Source organism: Leiobunum rupestre, chromosome 2 (assembly GCF_980474605.1).
Source record: "Leiobunum rupestre chromosome 2, qqLeiRupe1.1.hap1, whole genome shotgun sequence".
Taxonomy (NCBI): Eukaryota; Metazoa; Arthropoda; class Arachnida; order Opiliones; family Sclerosomatidae; genus Leiobunum; species Leiobunum rupestre.
In genome coordinates this window covers 26,579,045-26,598,515 of record NC_143385.1, presented here as the reverse complement: position 1 = coordinate 26,598,515, position 19,471 = coordinate 26,579,045, and the positions used below count along the sequence as shown (strand labels likewise).

Here is a 19,471-nt window from a genome sequence, read left to right as displayed (position 1 = left end):
GAATTTTATATCGAATGCTCATTTAGGAAATTTTATCCTGATGTATGTTTTTGCATTCATTTCCTTATTTTCCTGCTAAATTTCAGATGTAGATTTTTCCTAAATGACTTTAGGATTTCTAAACCATATTTTTGTAGTTCAAGTGAAGGGAATTTGGTCGAACGTCTGATCCCTCGGTTTGAAATAATAAATGTATACAATAGGTGATTTCTAAATTTTAAATTGTCAAATGTCGCAGTTCGAAGGCGTTGGGTATAGCTTTGGATTTCGTTCATCGATATTGCTTTATCGATTTCTCCGTCTCACTCCTGGTGCCATCTATTTGAATATTCAGATTTCGTTTCTTTTACCCGCTGGCGAGAGTGTATGATTTAGATATTCAATAAGAAAAAAGAAATAAATAAATAAATTTCGCTCTTGTGTCATAAAAGAAGAAAGAAAAATAGATCTATCATTTCACGTTTTCGAAACTTCAAAGAAATTTTGAATCGATAGCAACGAGTTCCATTGACAGTTTTAAAAATTGCTCCATTTTTTACGCTTTCAACTGAAGTTGAATTTATGACAAATTTACTCGCATTGAAAAGTTAGTTTTCTTATGCCGATAACTCAAAAAACCAATAAGTTCGAAACTCTTTTTGAATAATTTAAGAAGATAGACTGAAATAAATAAAATGAAATGAAATGAAATGAAAATAAATGAAATAAAATAAAATTAAATAGGGCAGGTGTAGAACTTAAAGGTATCCTTGGATAATTCGTAAAGAAATAGTTTAAAAACTTTTTGAACCTAACTATGCTACATTGAAAAATAACTCTTCGTGGAGTTAAAAACACTTTATTTACAATATAGGAGCTTTTAGACCATAGTCCTTCCTCAGCTAGTCAATATTACAATCCATAATATAGACTAGCCGAAGAAAGACCATGGTCCAACGGCTCCTATATTGTAAAAGAGTGTTTTTAACTCCATGAAGTATCAGTCTTTTATAAAGCTTTTAATTATTTCAATATAACCATGGAACAGAATTTTAAAATTTATATTTAGGTAATGCTTTAGCAATGCGGCAAACTATAAATAAATTAAAAAAAATGGCTTTTTAAACTGGGTGAAAAAGAATATTTTTTTATTTAATACATCCATAAATGCTTAACTTCTATTTCATGAAAAGACATTGTTAATATCCTAAATTATAATTAATATATGAAAACTATAATGATAATATAAAAATTGTAATTATTTTATTGATATTATAATTAGTATATATATTTTAATTTTGTCTATTACGTCCCGAATTTTCCAAAAATTACACTTTGGAAAAACGTTCCTGTAAATATCTGAAACCTCGATTTCATTATTTTGACTTTCCTAAATCAAATGACGATTTTCATTTACCAAGATTCTTCTCATTCTTAGAAAAGCAGAAACAACTCATCCGGCCAATACAAACTTATATCTCTTCCCCCTAACATAGTATGTTATTTTTCAACAATATTTCTCATCTCCGGATGGTTCGCTATAGAAGATATTTCCGCACAATTAACATTGAAGATATGTTCGTATAATCAGTACCAAGTATAGCCAAGATTTTATTGTTGAAGGGAAAGGAACGTTTTACGAGATCTGGCCCAAAGTAGTTGCATTTTTTCTGTCCTTACTGATTTTCTTTATTGATAAAACCGAGAAACTGAAACAAAATATTTGTTCAACTATCTTAAAAAGATACTCTTCAATAACCACAATGAAATCACGTAATTTGCTATTTTTAGACTGATTAATTAGATGACCCCTTTTAATTCGCCAGTTTCAATAATGCAAAGGTATATTGAAATTCCACAAGTACAGTCAATTTCAATAGTTAAGACAGGCGCTTTTAGTTCATCGCATTTGGCCCAGATGATACTTTTTCGCGAAACATATTTTAAGAACGCCCTGCCTTATTCAGTGCTAAGTTTTTGAAACCGATAGAAAGCGGTATAGTTATTGAAACTGCCAAGTAATACTAGCAGAGTAATCCTAAATATTATTCAATTTCACTCAAAAATAAACTAAATCAAAATGAAATCAGAAAAAATCTTAATTTAACACGCGCTTTGATTTGATTTAAACGTAACAAATGTGAACCTTGTTTATGCTCCATAATTATGAAGCTCCTACGCCCTTTAAATGTATTTGTTTTTCCTCTGTAAAATTTTGTAGAAGCCATTTTGAACCCCTTTAACGGCTTTACGTATTTAGTGAGGCTAAACAAAAAAGTTTTTTTTTCCATTTTTTGGTAAAAACTAAATTACGTTCAGATTCAAATAATTTTTGAATATTTTGTTCGAGCGGTGTGGAAAACAATTCGCAATATTAATTTACTTCAAACATTGTCTATAAATAATAAATATTTGTTAATAAAGATGCATGTAGATGTCTTCAATTTTTAGAACATTTATTAAAAAACATTCAATTAAATCCATTCCAAACGTTTAGAATTAAATATCATTCGCAAAAAGAAGTGCTTTTGCATAAAATGAAACTAAAATCCTTTGTTAACCCACTTCGCTATTTGGACTTAAAAATATATAAGCGAGTGTAATATTATTGTCGAGGGGTCGGACATTTACCAAAATCCCCGACACTTTGTCTAAACTCGTAAAATCTTTCAACTCTCTCTCTATGGTAAATTAACATTGAAATCCCAAAATCACTTCGAAAAGTAATGATAAAATCGCCAAAATCTCTACGAAATCCCGAAATGCCGTACAAAATAATGGCAAGTGTCCGACCCCTCGATTATTGTCGAAGCGCGCGACCGCAGTTTGTAGACTCACTATTGCGTGTTTGCGTTTTTTTCTGACGCCATAACTTATTCGAGATTTCTCCAAAAAAGTAGAAATGTTAACTTTTCGTTGCAGTACATTTTATGGCAAAATTCAATGAAATTGATATAAAAGCCAGTAGGCATCGGGCAGCTCAAAATATTTCTATCATTATCCAAAGTATAATCAGATTAAATCGTGAATGCAATGAATATATCGAGATTTAAATTATATAATTTGAGATTGAAATGATTATATCGAAATTTAAATGAATAAATCGAGATTTAAACTAATAAATCTAGGTTTAAACGAAAATAATAATAATAAAAATAATAATAATAATAATAATAATCATCATCATCTAGGGTAATACCAAAGGCACCACCTTAGGCCCAAGTCATCTAGCGACTTATTATGCCTTTAAACAGGTGGCCGGGTTAAATCTAGGTTTAAACAATTAAAGCTAGGTTTGAACGATTAAATCGTGTTTAAAGGATGAAATAGAGTATACATGAAATTATGGAAAATAACGAGATCGTGGTAAAATAATGACATTATGATAAAATTAAGAAATCTGGTAAACTTAAGAAATAATGGTAAAATTAAGAAATCTGGTAAAATTAAGTAATTATGGTAAAATTAAGAAATTATGGTAAATTAAGAAATTATGGTAAATTAAGAAATTATGGTAAATTAAGAAATTATGGTAAATTAAGAAATTATGGTAAAACTAAGAAATCTGGTAAAATTAAGTAATTATGGTAAAATTAAGAAATTATGGTAAAATTAAGAAATTATGGTAAATTAAGAAATTATGGTAAATTAAGAAATTATGGTAAATTAAGAAATTATGGTAAATTAAGAAATTATGGTAAAACTAAGAAATTATGGTAAAATTAAGAAATTATGGTAAATTAAGAAATTATGGTAAAATTAAGTAATTATGGTAAAATAAAGAAATTATGGTAAATTAAGAAATTATGGTAAAATTAAGAAATTATGGTAAAATAAAGAAATTATGGTAAAATTAAGAAATTATGGTAAATTAAGAAATTATGGTAAAATTAAGAAATTATGGTAAAATTAAGAAATTATGGTAAAATTAAGAAATTATGGTAAAATTAAGAAATTATGGTAAAATTAAGAAATTATGGTAAAATTAAGAAATTATGGTAAAATTAAGAAATTATGGTAAAATTAAGAAATTATGGTAAAATTAAGAAATTATGGTAAAATTAAGAAATTATGGTAAAATTAAGAAATTATGGTAAAATTAAGAAATTATGGTAAAATTAAGAAATTATGGTAAAATTAAGAAATTATGGTAAAATTAAGAAATTATGGTAAAATTAAGAAATTATGGTAAAATTAAGAAATTATGGTAAAATTAAGAAATTATGGTAAAATTAAGAAATTATGGTAAAATTAAGAAATTATGGTAAAATTAAGAAATTATGGTAAAATTAAGAAATTATGGTAAAATTAAGAAATTATGGTAAAATTAAGAAATAATGGTAAAATTAAGAAATAATGGTAAAATTAAGAAATTATGGTAAATTAAGAAATTATGGTAAAATTAAGAAATTATGGTAAAATTAAGAAATTATGGTAAATTAAGAAATTATGGTAAAATTAAGAATTTATGGTAAAATTAAGAAATTATGGTAAAATTAAGAAATTATGGTAAATTAAGAAATTATGGTAAAATTAAGAAATTATGGTAAAACTAAGAAATTATGGTAAAATTAGGAAATTATGGAAAAATTAAGAAATTAAGGTAAAATTAAGAAATTATGGTAAATTAAGAAATTAAGGTAAAATTAAGAAATTATAGTTAAATTAAGAAATTATGGTAAAATTAAGAAATTATGGTAAAATTAATATATTATAGTAAAATTAAGATATTATGGTAAAATTAAGAAATATGGTAAAATTAAGATATTATGGTAAAATTAAGATTTTATGGTAAAACTAAGAAATTATGGTAAAATAATAAACTTATGGTAAATTAATGAACTCATGGTAAATTAATGAACTCATGGTAAATTAATGAACTCATGGTAAAATAATGAAATCATGTTCAATTATAAAAATAAATAAATAAAATAAAATAAAAAATTTTAAAATAAATAAATAATCGTAAAAAACAAGTCATGTTCAATTGATCAAATTTAATTATTATTAATTATTAAATTATATTGTTTTTATTAAGAAACCCTAAAGCATAGTGACCTACCCATCGATAAAAGCTTTATGTGCAGATAAGCATATCTCCAAACAATTATTATAAAAATTTAATCGTTTGGCTAATATTAAGATATTTTCGCATCAACAAAATATATGACTTTAATGTAAAAATAGACTTTTTTCGCGCCAAAACTGTAGCACCAAAATTGCCGTCATTCTCTCTCGCTTAGCAGTGACTTTAAGTGGTGATTTTTGAAAATTCCTAATTCAAGCTACTGCTCTCTTTTGATTATAAAGATGCCCGAAGGTTTTTTCCATATTTTATGGTGATATTTTGAAGACAAGTGTTTACAGTTAAACAACGATAGCTTAATCTTTTGTTAATATTTCTTACATAATATGAAAATGATGAAAAAATACTGAATTAACGTAGGTCACCTTAGCTATATAGAACACATCGACCTTCTGGCAGATCATTGAAAAATTCCAAATTTATTATTGCTTTTCTTGCTGTTATTATATACAAGTAAAACATAATGCTTACCTTTAAATAATCATAATTGTCTTGTTGTTGTCGCTAAATAAAGTCTTAGTTATTTCATCAAATGGCTAAGATCAAAGTAAAGTATCTTTTACGTCAGCAGCGAAACTCTTCTCACCGTCAGTGGCGGATTGTTATCATCTGAGCCGGTGCGAGTGAGTTTTAATTCAGACACCCTGACCTTGCTATAGACTCGTCTCGGGGCCCCTAGCTTTTGGTAATGACTGCGTGCCTATGCTTGAGCTTTTATTGGTGCATAATAACCTTGTTTTATTGTTGTCCCAGGGCACTTATCTTTTGTCAATCCCCTGGGCCCTAAGCTTTTAACTGGGGCCTCCCTATCCTAGATCTGAGCTTTAACTGGGGCCTTCTTAAACTTTCGGCAATCACCGGGCTCATATGCTTGAGTTTTTATTGGGGCCCAAGGACCTTGTTTTATAGTCGTCCCGGGCACCTCACCTTTCTCTAATCCCCGGGACCTAGACTTGAGCTTTTATTGGTGCCTCCTTAGCCTTGCTTTAGCCTCGTCCCCGGGGCCCCTAGGCTTCAGTCTACACAGTCTAGAGATCGGCGTTTGGATAAAAATTAACCACTTATTTTATTTTTATCCATAACCTACAATTATTCGAAAATATAAATTATTTTTTGCATGTTAAATCGTTGTTTATCCATGGATAATATCCATAAATAAACAGTTAACCAAAATATTTAGGATTAATCGAAATTTTGTCAGTCAATTTATCTGTTACGCAGAGCTCTAACACATCGAAATAAAATTGGTTCGATCTTTCCGATACATTATCGCTCGGCCAAAGAGTTCTATGTAAGATTCAACTAAATATTAGATTCAGATTCAATAAGTTCACTTCATAAACTTTCGTTCGGAGAGTTTCATCCCATCAAAATGTATTTCTATATTGAATGGGATGCGCCAGCTTTTTTTGTTCCGCTTCGAGACCCTCTGAAGATTGAAGAGAGAAAATATATTTTTAAAGGTCATATTTTACGACTCAGCTAGCTGGCAAATTCCTCCCCCTTTTTCCTCCCCCAAAGTCTCTTTTATAAGCTCGTCGGTGGGCGAAGAACTTATTTTAGAAATTTGATACCGGGCATAAAATGACGCAAGTACAAAGTAATTCGTTTTTTGGGAGACTAGAGTATTTGGAATATTTGAAGCAGAAATATACAGAGTAGCCCCGAGAGTTTTTGGGTGGAATTACCTACGATGGGACAATTTTAAAAACTATTTAATCTCCTCTTTCGTAGAAAAAAGATTTTCCATTTTCAATAATAACTCCGGACTGTTTTCGGTCGTTGCGTCTAACATTTTAGTTTTGGTATAATTTGCATAAATATGGTTCGGTTTTTTTTTGGGAGGGGACCCGCTAAGAGAACTTTCTTTATAGGTTTTGAAATTGTTTTATTCGAATCCATTTGGGGAATGTGTTTAAGTAAAGAAATGCGGAATTCGGTGGTTCAGATTGGTTCTTAAAGGTCAAGTTTGTAGGACTATTTTCATAACACGCAACCATGATCTTTATTTCCTTTTTTACTAGGACACCCTCGTTTAATTATATCAAGATCAAATCTGAACAAAATTAAATTTGTATAAAGATAAAAAATAATTCCCAATTAAATCTCATTAAAATTAAATTTGTATAAAGAATAAAATACATTAAATCATCATTAAATCTGATACAAATCAAATCTGTAAAATTATAAGATATTAATAAATCGTGATTAAGTCTCATTATAATTAAATCTTTATAAAAATAAAATCACATTAAATCTGATTAGAAACCAATCTAAAATAAAGATATTATATAATGATTATAAAATAATAATAATAATAACATGATAATGTCTGATTATAATTTAATCTGTACAAAGATAAAAATAAGTGAATTGGGGATTGATTAAAATCAAATCTGTATAAAAATTATTAAAAATTAGTAAATCATGATTTTACGTGATTGAAATCAAATCTGTATAAAGGTGGAAAATAACAAATCATAGGAAAAACTGTTTAAAATCAAATCTGTTTAAAGGTCGAAAATAACAAATCATATGAAAAACTGATTAAAATCCAATCTGTATAAAGGTGGAAAATAACAAATCAAAACTGTATAAAGATAAAAACAATTAATGATACATTTTTAATTATAATTATTAGCACACCCTGTAACATTGTAAGATGCTCTATCTGTCCTAGAGTTCGGCGTTTGGATAAAAATTAACCACTTATTTGATTTTTATCCATAACCTACAATTATTCGAAATTATAAATTATTTTTGCATGTTAAATCGTTGTTTATCCATGGATAATATCCATAAATAAACAGTTAAACAAAATATTTACTATTAATCGAAATTTTGTCAGTTAATTTATCTGTTACGCAGAGTTCTACTTTCTGTCCATCGGAAAACGTATATTTTCCTTAATTGTTTACCGCCACCTAGTGTCGTTTCTAACGCTTTTAAGTGTCTTATAGGAAAAGTTATTTTAATCCTTATATATAGCGTCCGCAATTTTAATTAACGGCAATCTTAAATATTGTGCGAAGAAAAGAACATTTTAAAACGTCTAGGACAGATGGCGCTTAAGTTTAAATTTTGTTTTTTATTTAGCTTGGGCGTAGGTCGTACTTCTTCCTTCTTTAAACTGGTAAAAGTATAAGTTCTCAGTTATCTAAATACGTTTTAGATTATAATTATTGTCATAAAAGCAGGAATATTTTCGTTTTCGTCGACTTCAAACCATTAAAATAGAGTGTTAGAATTTAATTGCAAAATTTTCCAAGATTTCTTAAGATGAAGTTTTAAAATTCCTGATGATCACTCCCTTAAATATTAATTTTGAAATTAATATAAATGAAAAAAAAATGTTTTGGGAATTCATTTAAAGCAAGTGACAGCTTACAAAAATGCTTCTAAAGCGCTTCTAGGTGGCAGCACCTTCCGGAACTTGAAGCAAACTTTATTCGAGTTGTCTGCTATCTATGGGCTTCCCCAAACCACGTGTTTAACAAGATAATAATCACGTGATTCCGAAAAGCCAATCAACGCGAGAAGCTCCTAATTTTCTAAATCTTTTAGTCTAGACAGGGCTGTAGAAGAGACGGTTGAGGAAATCGGGCTCTTTCTTAGTGAAATGCTTTCACCCCCGTAGGTCTTTCGCTGACCATACTGCCATCCATCGGTGGCGGGTGGAAATAAGAAAATAATTATAATTTCGCGGCTGAAAATCGTGGTTTTCAGTTAGGACTTTGTGCCGTCTTGTAATTGAATTCAGGTAATCTCATTAATGAAAATTTACAAAACTAGGCTTAAAATTTAATTTTATAAATTCTAAATAATAAATGACTGTTTAAAAACATTTAGGGATTCTATTTCTTTTTGGAATCATATCATGGCAAGGCCTAAATCCAAATGTTGGGTTAGCCAGTGTAGGACTAAGTTACGGTCCGAAAACAGACTGGATGATGAAACCATCAGCAAAATTCATTATTTTAAAGCGCCGAAAGATCCTGACCGTTTGAAATTGTGGCAAGGTGTGTTTCCAGACAAAACTCTGAAATCAACAAATGTACTCTGTGAACTACATTTTAAACAAGATGACATTTTAAAAGCATTTTCTCATGTGATTGGTGGTGAACTAATAAATACCAGTGATCGTGCAAAATGGGCTCTAAAAAAAGGTGCCATACCAATAACTATAGATTCAGGCAGTGTTATGATACCTAATTCTCTTAACACTGTCACTGAGTTGAATCATGCACAATCAGAAAATGAAAGAAATTATAGGACTTATCAGAATTTAAGTGATCGTTCGAGAAGTTGCACAATAAAAGGTCAAGTAATTGAGGACCCTGGGAGTGTAATGACTAGAACTCCTTCCAAGCAAAATATCTGTGATGTTACAAACACGCTTATTTCTAAGACGGTATCAGAAAGAAATTCCTTGGTGTGTCCATCACTGATTACTACAGATAAAAATTCTGGTACAAATATTGTTGTGCCTAGGAAAAAAAACATTTGTGAAAACAACACGGATGATATTGGCCTCACTAAAAAAGTGGTTCGCATTTTGGATGAAAAAGAAAGCTCAGTTGATTGTCTTAGTTCAAAGAAAAGATGTTTTGAAAGTCCAAATGTACACGAAATTAGAGACACTCTTGAATCTGATTCAATTGATTTTTCATCATCTTTAACTGAATAAGGAACTTCTAAACCGGATATGACCAATACAGTGCCTGAACTGGAAGAGGCAATTATTGAAAATAGCGATACAACATTACAAAATTCGTTTGGAGAAATAAGTGTTATTGATTCATCTTCTTGCAGTAGAAAATCTGTGAAACAGAAGTACAAACGTAATCCTCTTTCTGAAGTGTATTATTTACGTTCAAAATTGAAACAAAAGACCAAACTCATTAAGAGTCTACGAAATTACAAAAATACTCTGGCGAAAGAGGATCAAAAATATTTTTTGAGCTACCAGACTTTAGAAGGCCTTAAACTCACGCTAAAAAGCACAATTGACTTGTCAAAGGATTTACTTGCTCAAGGTTTTAAATATGTACTAACTAATAAGTTTAATCAGGATCCACTTGAGGTAATATTTCTTTATACACATGTGTTGTGTAAGATTTTTTTGCACGCTTATATTTTTAATTGAAAAAGTATAATTTATACTTTTTTTAAATTAAAACCTAGTAAGCAAGCTTGTTCATTTTGGACTGAAGCTTATAAAGTGAGCGCTATTTCATTGTGATAGTCCGTTCTTGATTTGAAGCTTTGGAGCTGTATCTAATATATTTATCTTTAGCGATACTTTGGAATGGTGCGACAATCATCTGGTGGAGACGATCATCCTACGCCAAACCAATTCCTTTACATTTATAGACTATTAGCACTGAGATCTCTCGTCCAATCACCCAAGAGGGGAGCCAATGTTGAATTTTCCCCAACTGAACTATTTGTTAATATGATTGATCATGCCAATGAAATGAAGTCTGAGAAACAAAGTACTTTGATTGTTACAGAGCAACGATTGACAGAAAAAATAGGAAATTTGGATTACGATGAATTGCACTGGCCCGATTTAGATTTTGATGAGCATCACGACTATTATTCAGCAAGTTCAGAAGACTGTGCCAAGTATTATTTGGCTGGATTTGTTTCTCGAAAAATGATGAAATTTACCAAATGTGAAGATTGCATAAAAACTATTATAAACGATTCTGGAAATTTTGTTCCAGAAGCGCTTTTAGTCAGTATGAAGTCACGTGGTGGATTAATTTATCCATCAAAAACGTTGTATAGTTTGGCATCTGTCATTGAAAATTGCGTTCAAAAATATAGCAAGAACATTAAAGAGGATACATTTTATGATATTCTTAATGACATATTTTCCTCGGAAGAGGTAATTTTAAACATTGTTGGGTGCAAAAACCACCATATTGGCCTAACATCACGTGTTATTAATTTTTACGTAGTTTGTCGCTTACACTTTGTATGTAGAAACGTAAACAAAAATTTGCCGAGCCGAGAGAAAAAGAAAACTCTGAGTAAATGCTCCAAGTTAACTTGAAATTTGATAAATAAAAGAAATGTTTTATATGACATCTAGTGGGAGCGAATGCAACTAGACAGGAGCCACAACTTACTTTAACACAATTTATACAGTATAAAAAAGACGGTGTTTCTTTGGTCTATAATTATTTCGATAGAAGAGATATTTTTACTTTAATATTTATAAAAGTTATAATCATGAATTGCCTTATCGAATAAAATTGGTAAAAAATCTTTATGAAAGTCTTATCTTCATATGCACATTTATAGCATTAATTCCAAAATCATTTTAAAACTGATTTAATTAATTTTTATAAATTTAATCAAGAAATTTTTTTACGAATGCAAAAAAATATATATTAACAAGCAAATATTTATTTCAACATGGCCAAAATACATGCTTCGAGAGAAAAACAATTTGTGAACTTTGAAAACTACAGATTAAAAATTTCAAGTCAAATCTTAGAAAAATCGAGGATATTTAGTGAAATTAGTGTTGTTAATTTTCCGGAAAAATAAAATGCGGAAATACTTCCAGAAAATTTTCCGAACTGCGGAAATTTTTCCGCAAATCGGAAAAATAAAAAATTGAAACATAATTTACTTTTTAGGGGTTTTTAATGTTTTTAAGTTTTTATCGATATAAAATGTCTAATATCAGTAAACATACTACAAAACATTAACAGTGTTACATTGTTAATCAGTTTAAAATAGTCTAGAGGTTTAGTTTTACTTTCAGATTCGAAAAAATTAGGTGAAAATGCCGCTTTATTTAAATATGCAAACAATGTATTAGACTAATCATGGAATGAAAACTTTTTTTATTTTTTTCGGAAAAATACGGAAAATTTCCGGAAAAAAGGTCTCGGTCATTTTCCGGAAAATTTTCCTAGCGGGAAATTTTCCACTGAAAATTTTCTGACTTACAACACTAACGTCGTAAGTGAAATGTTCTTCGTTTTATTTTAAGAATTTCCACGCCAGAATCCGTAACCCTGTTTTAATCTATTTTTTTTATTCAATCATTAGGTTAGATGTCAATGCGTTTCAAAAATAAAGACGCCCAAGTTAGTTCTGTAAATCATAAAGCCGACACAGTTCTTACAACACCACCAGGAGATAAATCGTTTTAAAATTATATTTTCATTAATTTGCAAAACGATTTTCGGAATAGAAACTAAACTACTTTATATTTTTCTAGTTCATTTGATCATGGGCTTTCCGAAAATGTAACTCACTTGATGATTAAGTTCATTTAAAATTAAAATTAAATTTACGTGCAGCGCCCCAATGCGGATTTTATTTTGAACGATAATTTTATCGCGCCTTGTTTGTAACGTCGTTGACTACGGGTTTCTCCGAATTTTTCCCACTGGATCTAGTAGATTATATAGTTCCCACTATCCTACCAAGATCATACCTGTAATCAGACTTGTAAATAGGATATATTTTTAAGAGAGTCCACTGGACCCGGACCCCTCCGCCGATCTATTTTTTCGACGAGTCCAAGACTCTTCCCCCTTTTTTCACCCCCTCGTTTAAATTTATGTTCTTTAATCTCTCTTTATTCCTTCATTTGACATTCGAAAATAAATGTCACCTAAAAAAATTTTATTTTAATTATAAAAGAGACAGTCAGAAATCGAACTGCAGCATTATTTCATTATATATTCCCAACAACAAAGTTTACATCGGGCTTAATTTTTTTTCTAACTTTATTAATTTTAATAAAACTAAATTTTTATATTCAATGGCACTGTTACAATTACTGTGCCTAATGGAATACAGAGTAACAGAGCAAGACTAACGAAGTATGGAAATTATTCCCCACACGGGCCACACCTGTTTAAGTTAAAAGTGGTTTTTCCCTGGTGGCCCAAGTTTTCCAAATTTTTCGTTGGTCATTGGCCTCACAGATAAGTAGATAGGGGAGTTCTAGCTCCTTGGGGAGTCTAGATTATCTTTGGACTAATATTCCAAGCAGTGATGGGCACTCTCCTCTCACCGTGAGATCAGTGAGAGCAATTGAGAGGAGGTGAGAGTTATCACAAAATTTTTAAAAATGCCCATCACTGATTCCGAGAGCTGACATAGCGACGGTCAGTATACTATACAGATGTCTCAAAGAGAAAAATAATTCTACTTTTTATTAAATTCTCGAAATATTTCCTCTTTTTACACAGCTAACGAAATAATTTGAGGGAGTCCCGTGGACTCTTTACTCCATTCTAAAGACATTTTTTTAGGAGTCCCGTGATTTTTTTCAGGGGTTTTTGACGCGTGGACTGCCGCTATTTACAAGTCTGCCTGTAATATCCTTAGCCGATATGACGATGGCAATTTAGCACGCGCGGGTTTTTAAACCCATGTAAGCACCCGTGTACAAAATTCAGTAGTAGAATCCTATGGTTCTACGGGTGATTTTTTGACTTCGGCCACTAAATCAGTAGCATATACATTTTGTATCCAAGCCTCAAGTCTATGTTGGGGAACACGGCCAATGAGAAATAACGTGTAGTCATTGACGTCAATCACCACGCTAAAATTCAAATTGTTTTGGCGTTCTACTAATTACTTATAATTAACTACGAGAGGAAAACAACGAATCTTTATATTTGGGTACTTTAAACGCTTCGTTGAATAACAGAATTAAGACGGTAACGAATAATTTGCAACTTACTCTTTAAGAAACCAAATCTCCGTAATCCGGAATATTATCTGGAACATGGTGATCAATAAATGCTCGGAATATTCAGTGTCTTAAAATGTAAAGCGCACATTTTCATGTTCATGTAGTATACGCCGTTTAATTTCGAAAACTTCGGTGTATTTACTGCCGACCCTTTTGATCTGATAGTGGTACTAACGGAAAATGGTCAATAACAAATAATTATTACTTCAGTAATATTTTTAGCTTCCATCAACAGCAACAATTTATAGTTTTAATTTTATGTTATAAATGAACCGTTAAAGTAATCGTTTTTGCGCCATTTTGCGCTATTATAGATTTAAATAACAATGAACTAATTAAAGACAAATCAACTATAATTACGCAATACTTAATTGCGTAATTAAAGTTGATTAATCTTTAAATAATTATTTGTTATTTACGATATACGCAAGTACCCTAATTTATTAGTTCTATACGAATATTATCTAAATTTTCCCAGAAGCTTAAGCCTTGGCACCAAAAACCGTAATCTTTTTCCAACCCACAAGCGAATATTCTCTCGTGAATTTATTTGTGGAAGTAAACACTATTTTATCCAGTAGTTTCCACTTTATAGTTCATTGATTTGCTGTTTAGTGGCGCCAGTGTCGCCATGGAAGAGGAAAGCTGTGCCAGAAGTTTAATCAATAAGGGGTGAAGAGTGGGCAGGATCGTACCGGGTTGCGGAAAATAACTGGGCGGTTTAACGAGGATATTTGGCCCGAGAGTCGAAATAAATTGCAGCAAAGTTTTAACAGTTATGAAAGCCGCGATGTTTAAAGGTAAATTATTCAGATAATCTTCCAACCGTAAATGCCCCAAGTTTTCGTTAAACGACGAAGGAATTAAAATCAAGGCCCATTCGTACTATCCAACTTTAGTCAGTTGACAAGACGCGTGATTTTGTCGGACTGACCACACGGGTAATGTGAAAGCGGCATCTGACTCGACCTTTTGTCAGCGAATTTCCTGATTTCGAATCTGAATGGTAAGCGATTATTATTATTTTTTTATTTTTATTTTCACACACACCGGTGTCGACCCTAGGCCTTAGACACTAACACACACACACAATAACTGATTAATCAGGGTGAGATATGTGTAACGGCCACGCCAACGGGGGGATACGTGGGGACAGGGGTGGGGACACCCGTGGCGGAAGTATTCCGACCAGCCGTTGGGGGATTGGTGGTCGTCCTCACACGGCCTTCCACAAACTCTGCCTCCCAGACGCTGGGGATTACAGGAGTGAGCCACTACTCCTGGCTATGGTAAGCGATTAAAGTCGGGCTAGCGAGTCGGATAGTAGCAGGCAAATGCCATTAGGTGACTGTCTCTAGTGGACGTCATTGCAATCACGTGTTGTAGTGCTCGGCCCGAAAATACACGCTTTGAAAACCACTTTATTTAGTGCATCGGGATTGTTTATTTATAATTGATTTTTAAATAGACGACGAAATAATAATTAATCACCTGTTTTATTATCTAGAACATATCGAGTAGACAGCTTACTTTACTCTGATTGGCTTAATAATATTGGAACTCCCTGTGGTGGCAAACGAATGAACTCAAGTATACCCGATAAAACAATACTGAAAAGTCGAACAGTGTGAGCACAAGAAGAACGCAGCTAGCCTTTTAACACGCTAACGTAGTGAAGTGTACAAATTTCATTGGACGAGCCTTAACGCTGAAGGTTTAACGGGCGGGGGAGGGGGGGAGACAATTTCCAAATTTCTCTCTACCGACGGCAGCAGGCGCTAAAGCGTCTAACCACTGAAAACTGTACACAAGAAAATGCACGACTTTTGACGGGTTGCGTTCTCCTTGTGTAGGGTGTTATGTTTGTTGCTCCTTTGTGTTAATGCACCGACTGATCTAACAAGTCGGTGGAACTACGCGGACTTACTTGCTCAGCTGACTAAAGCTGGATAGTGTTAATGGGTCGTTTATTCAGATTGGTGGAAAGCTGTGGACGCTCACGATTTACGGAATGCAAAAATTCGACTTTATTGACCCATGCCTAAAATTACGCAACAATTGGTCATCTATAATCGAACCATGAAGCTTAAAGTTACTCAATTTCTTTAAGCCTATTTATTTATTATTTTACTTTTAGAAAACTAATAATATTTTTATATTTGAGAAAAAAGTATAATTTTTGTGTACCTTAATAATAAGGTATTTTTTGTGGTAACCTAAAAAAAAGGTATTTTTCGTTGTACCTTAAAAAAGGTATTTTTTGTTGTACCTTAAAAAGGGTATTTTTGTTGTACCTTAAAAAAGGTATTTTTAATTAACCTTAAAATAATTGTTCATTTTTAATTAACCTTAAAAAATTGTTTATTTTAAATTTACCTTAAAATATTTGTTAATTTTTAATTTAATTTAAATAATTGGTAATTTTTAATTTACCTTAAAACAATTGTTAATTTTAAATTTACCTTAAATAATTGTTAATTTTTAATTTCGCTTAAAATAATTGTTAATTTTAAATTTACCTTAAATAATCGTTAATTTTTAATTAACCTTAAAATAATTGTTAATTTTTAATTTACGGTTAAATTATTGTTAATTTTTTAATTATCCTTAAAATAATTGTTAATTTTAAATTTACCTTAAATAATCGTTAATTTTTAAATAACCTTAAAATAATTGTTAATTTTTAATTTACGGTTAAATTATTGTTAATTTTTAATTATCCTTAAAATAATTGTAAATTTTTTAATTATCCTTAAAATAATTGTTAATCTTAAATTTACCTTTAATAATTGTTAATTTTTGGTGTACCTTAAAATAATTGTTTATTTAGTTACCGTTATATAATTATGCCGTAACATATATCAGTAACCTTCCTTATATTACTTTATTATTTAGTAATGCTCTTGCATTGCGTAATTTGTTAACGGCCTCATGAATTATTCCAAAACAACTAAGGAATATAAATCATCATATTTCTAAAAAACAATAAAATTCATTCATGAATCGAGGACTGAATCCTAACATTTATCATTTTATTTGAAAGCGTTTCTATGGTTTATAGCGTGATATATAACTGAGCTACTAAGGTCACGAAGTCCCTACTTGGAATTTAGGTCATTTTAAGGGGCTTGAGATACCGTGGCTTCCACTTTCTTCTACTAATTTTTTTTAGTATAGATAAGAAGAAAAAAATTATAATAATCATCTATTTTAGGTTATTTTGGTGCTTCAAACAGTTTTATGACGAATTTCTCTAATATGTTTGGCTGAAAACTGGCATTGAAAATGACTTTAGCAAGGTTTAAAGCCTGGAATTTCATTTATGTTAAAATAAATAGTTAATTCGTGGTAAAGTAATTGAATCTGTTCCATTGCGCCGAATCCCATTCGACCGAACCCAATCCCATTCGATCGAAAAAGCCGCCCTTTGGCGGATTTAGGATTCGGTCTAATGGGATTGTCCCATTCGTCGGTCGATTAGAAAAATACAAAACCCTCCTTTGGGCTAATTTCAACAATTCATTGGCGGAATTCGGTCCAATGGGAATTCGGTCCAATGGGTATTCAGTCAAATGAGATTCGGCGCAATGGGAAGATACCAAGTAATTAAGGTAACCCCCTAGTAATAAAGAAATCTGAGACCTTTCCAATGCATTATATTAAGTCACCTCAAAATACATTTTAAGCACTATGGGAAAATTATATAGATATAAGAATATTAGTATGAAATTAAATGGAACGCACTAAAGATAAGTGTAACTAGTTTTTCCACTTTCCTCATAGAGTCATCTTAAATCGTTATGTGTAGATTAAGATTTTCAATTCAAAGTATTTTGTCTCGAAAGTATTGAACAGGGGAACGAAATAAGAAACATTTTATAATAATTGTTTCTGACGAATGCTAAATACAGAAGCATTGTCCTTTTTGAGGCCGTAAAGTAAATTTTGTACGCTTAATTTATTTAAATTATAATATCATGGGTACGTAAAAGTAGCTTTGTTTTAAAAGAAGAGGCATAAAGTAGAAATGATTACAAAAATTGAAAGTAATCTCAAGGTGTCTTACGAAACTGACTTGTTCAAGGTATACCTATAGGAAGTGCCAGTGTTTTCTAATATTACCTTTTTTGATGAATTAGGTTTTCTTCTTTTTATGAAACTTGTAGCCTTACTAATCTATAAATTCAATGTGTATGATTACTTACCTGCAGCATTACTTATGGAAATCGAATTAAAAGCCAGTTAACAGAAATGTGGTTTTCATTTCGGAATAGTTTGCTAGAACTTCAAAAAAGAAATAAGTTTCTTTCGATTACACCCAGAACAAATTATCTAAATAATTTAAGAACATTCTGAATATCACAAACAAATTTGGGGTGGCGGAATGATTAACACTTCCACTTCGCGGCAAGAGGAGTCGGGTTCGATCCCAACTTGTGACACTGGGAGAAAACACAGATCAACTCTTTCCGCGTAGAGTTTGCAAGTTATCTCCTCACTGGTTAGGGGTTTTACCCTATCCATATAAACTTGTAGAGGTTAACGGTAAAAGTAAGTGAAGGGAGCTGTTGGCTCGCGTGCCATGATGGGCTCAACACCTCCCTCTTACGTCACTAAAGCCGGCCACCCGAATTATAAAAACGCAATTAAAGGCGCTAGATGACTTGGTCTTAGGATGGTATCTTGGGTATTATCCTAGCTGATTATCATGATGAACCACTGCAAGTGACCATAAAATATGCAAAATCGAAAAACGTACAATCTGTTACTTCCCGTAACCAGTGTACAAGCCAACAGATTTGACTGCACGTAACTAATAAAACATTAAGCATTATTAAAAGCTAATAGTATTTTAGGAAGAGGTTAGCCGCTCGTCCTTAAAGATTTGCCTGTAGCCAGACCCGGTTAGAGATCCGTCCTGCAGACCACTTTTGTTTTGCTTGTAAGGACTTTTTATGATGATTTGTTGGGTTTGGAAACAGTTTTTAGGCCCTATATTTCCAAATGCTAAATAATGGTTTCATTTATTTTTTAACAATTTGTACAAGTTAGTCCAATAACATACCCATTACCATACGTACATATACATTAAAACGTATGTTTTTAAATAAGTCCATTTAATACATTCATATTCATTTATTTCAAGTAAATGGAATGCAATACGAAACGCAATGCATAATACAAATTAAACGTAGTATTACTAACATACTTCATCATGCACTTTGCTTATTCCAACGAATAGAGGTAAAATAAAACAATTCCTTACCTTTGAAATAGTATCTTAGGTGCAGAACCGTTTAGTCCAAAGGGCTCCACTTCCTGGTTCGCTTTATTTGTCAAATATATAATTCTGCAAAGTGCCGAAGATCTTTTACAATAACGTATCTGTTAAACAGTATCGCTCGTTAAAATCTAGCCCAGTGCGGGCGTAACGGTATCTGATATCCGAATGGTATACTTCTTGAAACTGTTGTGCGAGTTTCCGATATAGTTTCCCTGTTGCTCGCGGACATGCGTCTTAGCGATGTATCGATCTCGGGGTATACACTGTGTCGCCGCCGATTCTCTCGTCTCACTCTCTCCTTTCGCGATTCCATTTTTCTCCACTTTGGAAAATACTTTTCCGCTCAGTTTCACTCGACACAGCTTCGCTCTCTAAAAAAACAACACGT

The 19,471-nt window shown here is 31.4% G+C and overlaps 1 protein-coding gene across 1 annotated transcript in view; it reads right to left on the bottom strand.

The window, feature by feature from the left end:
* LOC149956656 (xibalbin-1-like) overlaps positions 1 to 19,252 on the bottom strand; it is a 50,054-nt gene extending 30,802 nt beyond the window's left edge. Inside the window, exon 1 of the mRNA XM_090164743.1 lies at positions 19,066 to 19,252. The gene's annotated coding sequence lies outside the window, so the exon portion shown is untranslated. The remainder of the gene's footprint in view (positions 1 to 19,065) is intronic.
* Positions 19,253 to 19,471: the final 219 nt, after the last annotated feature.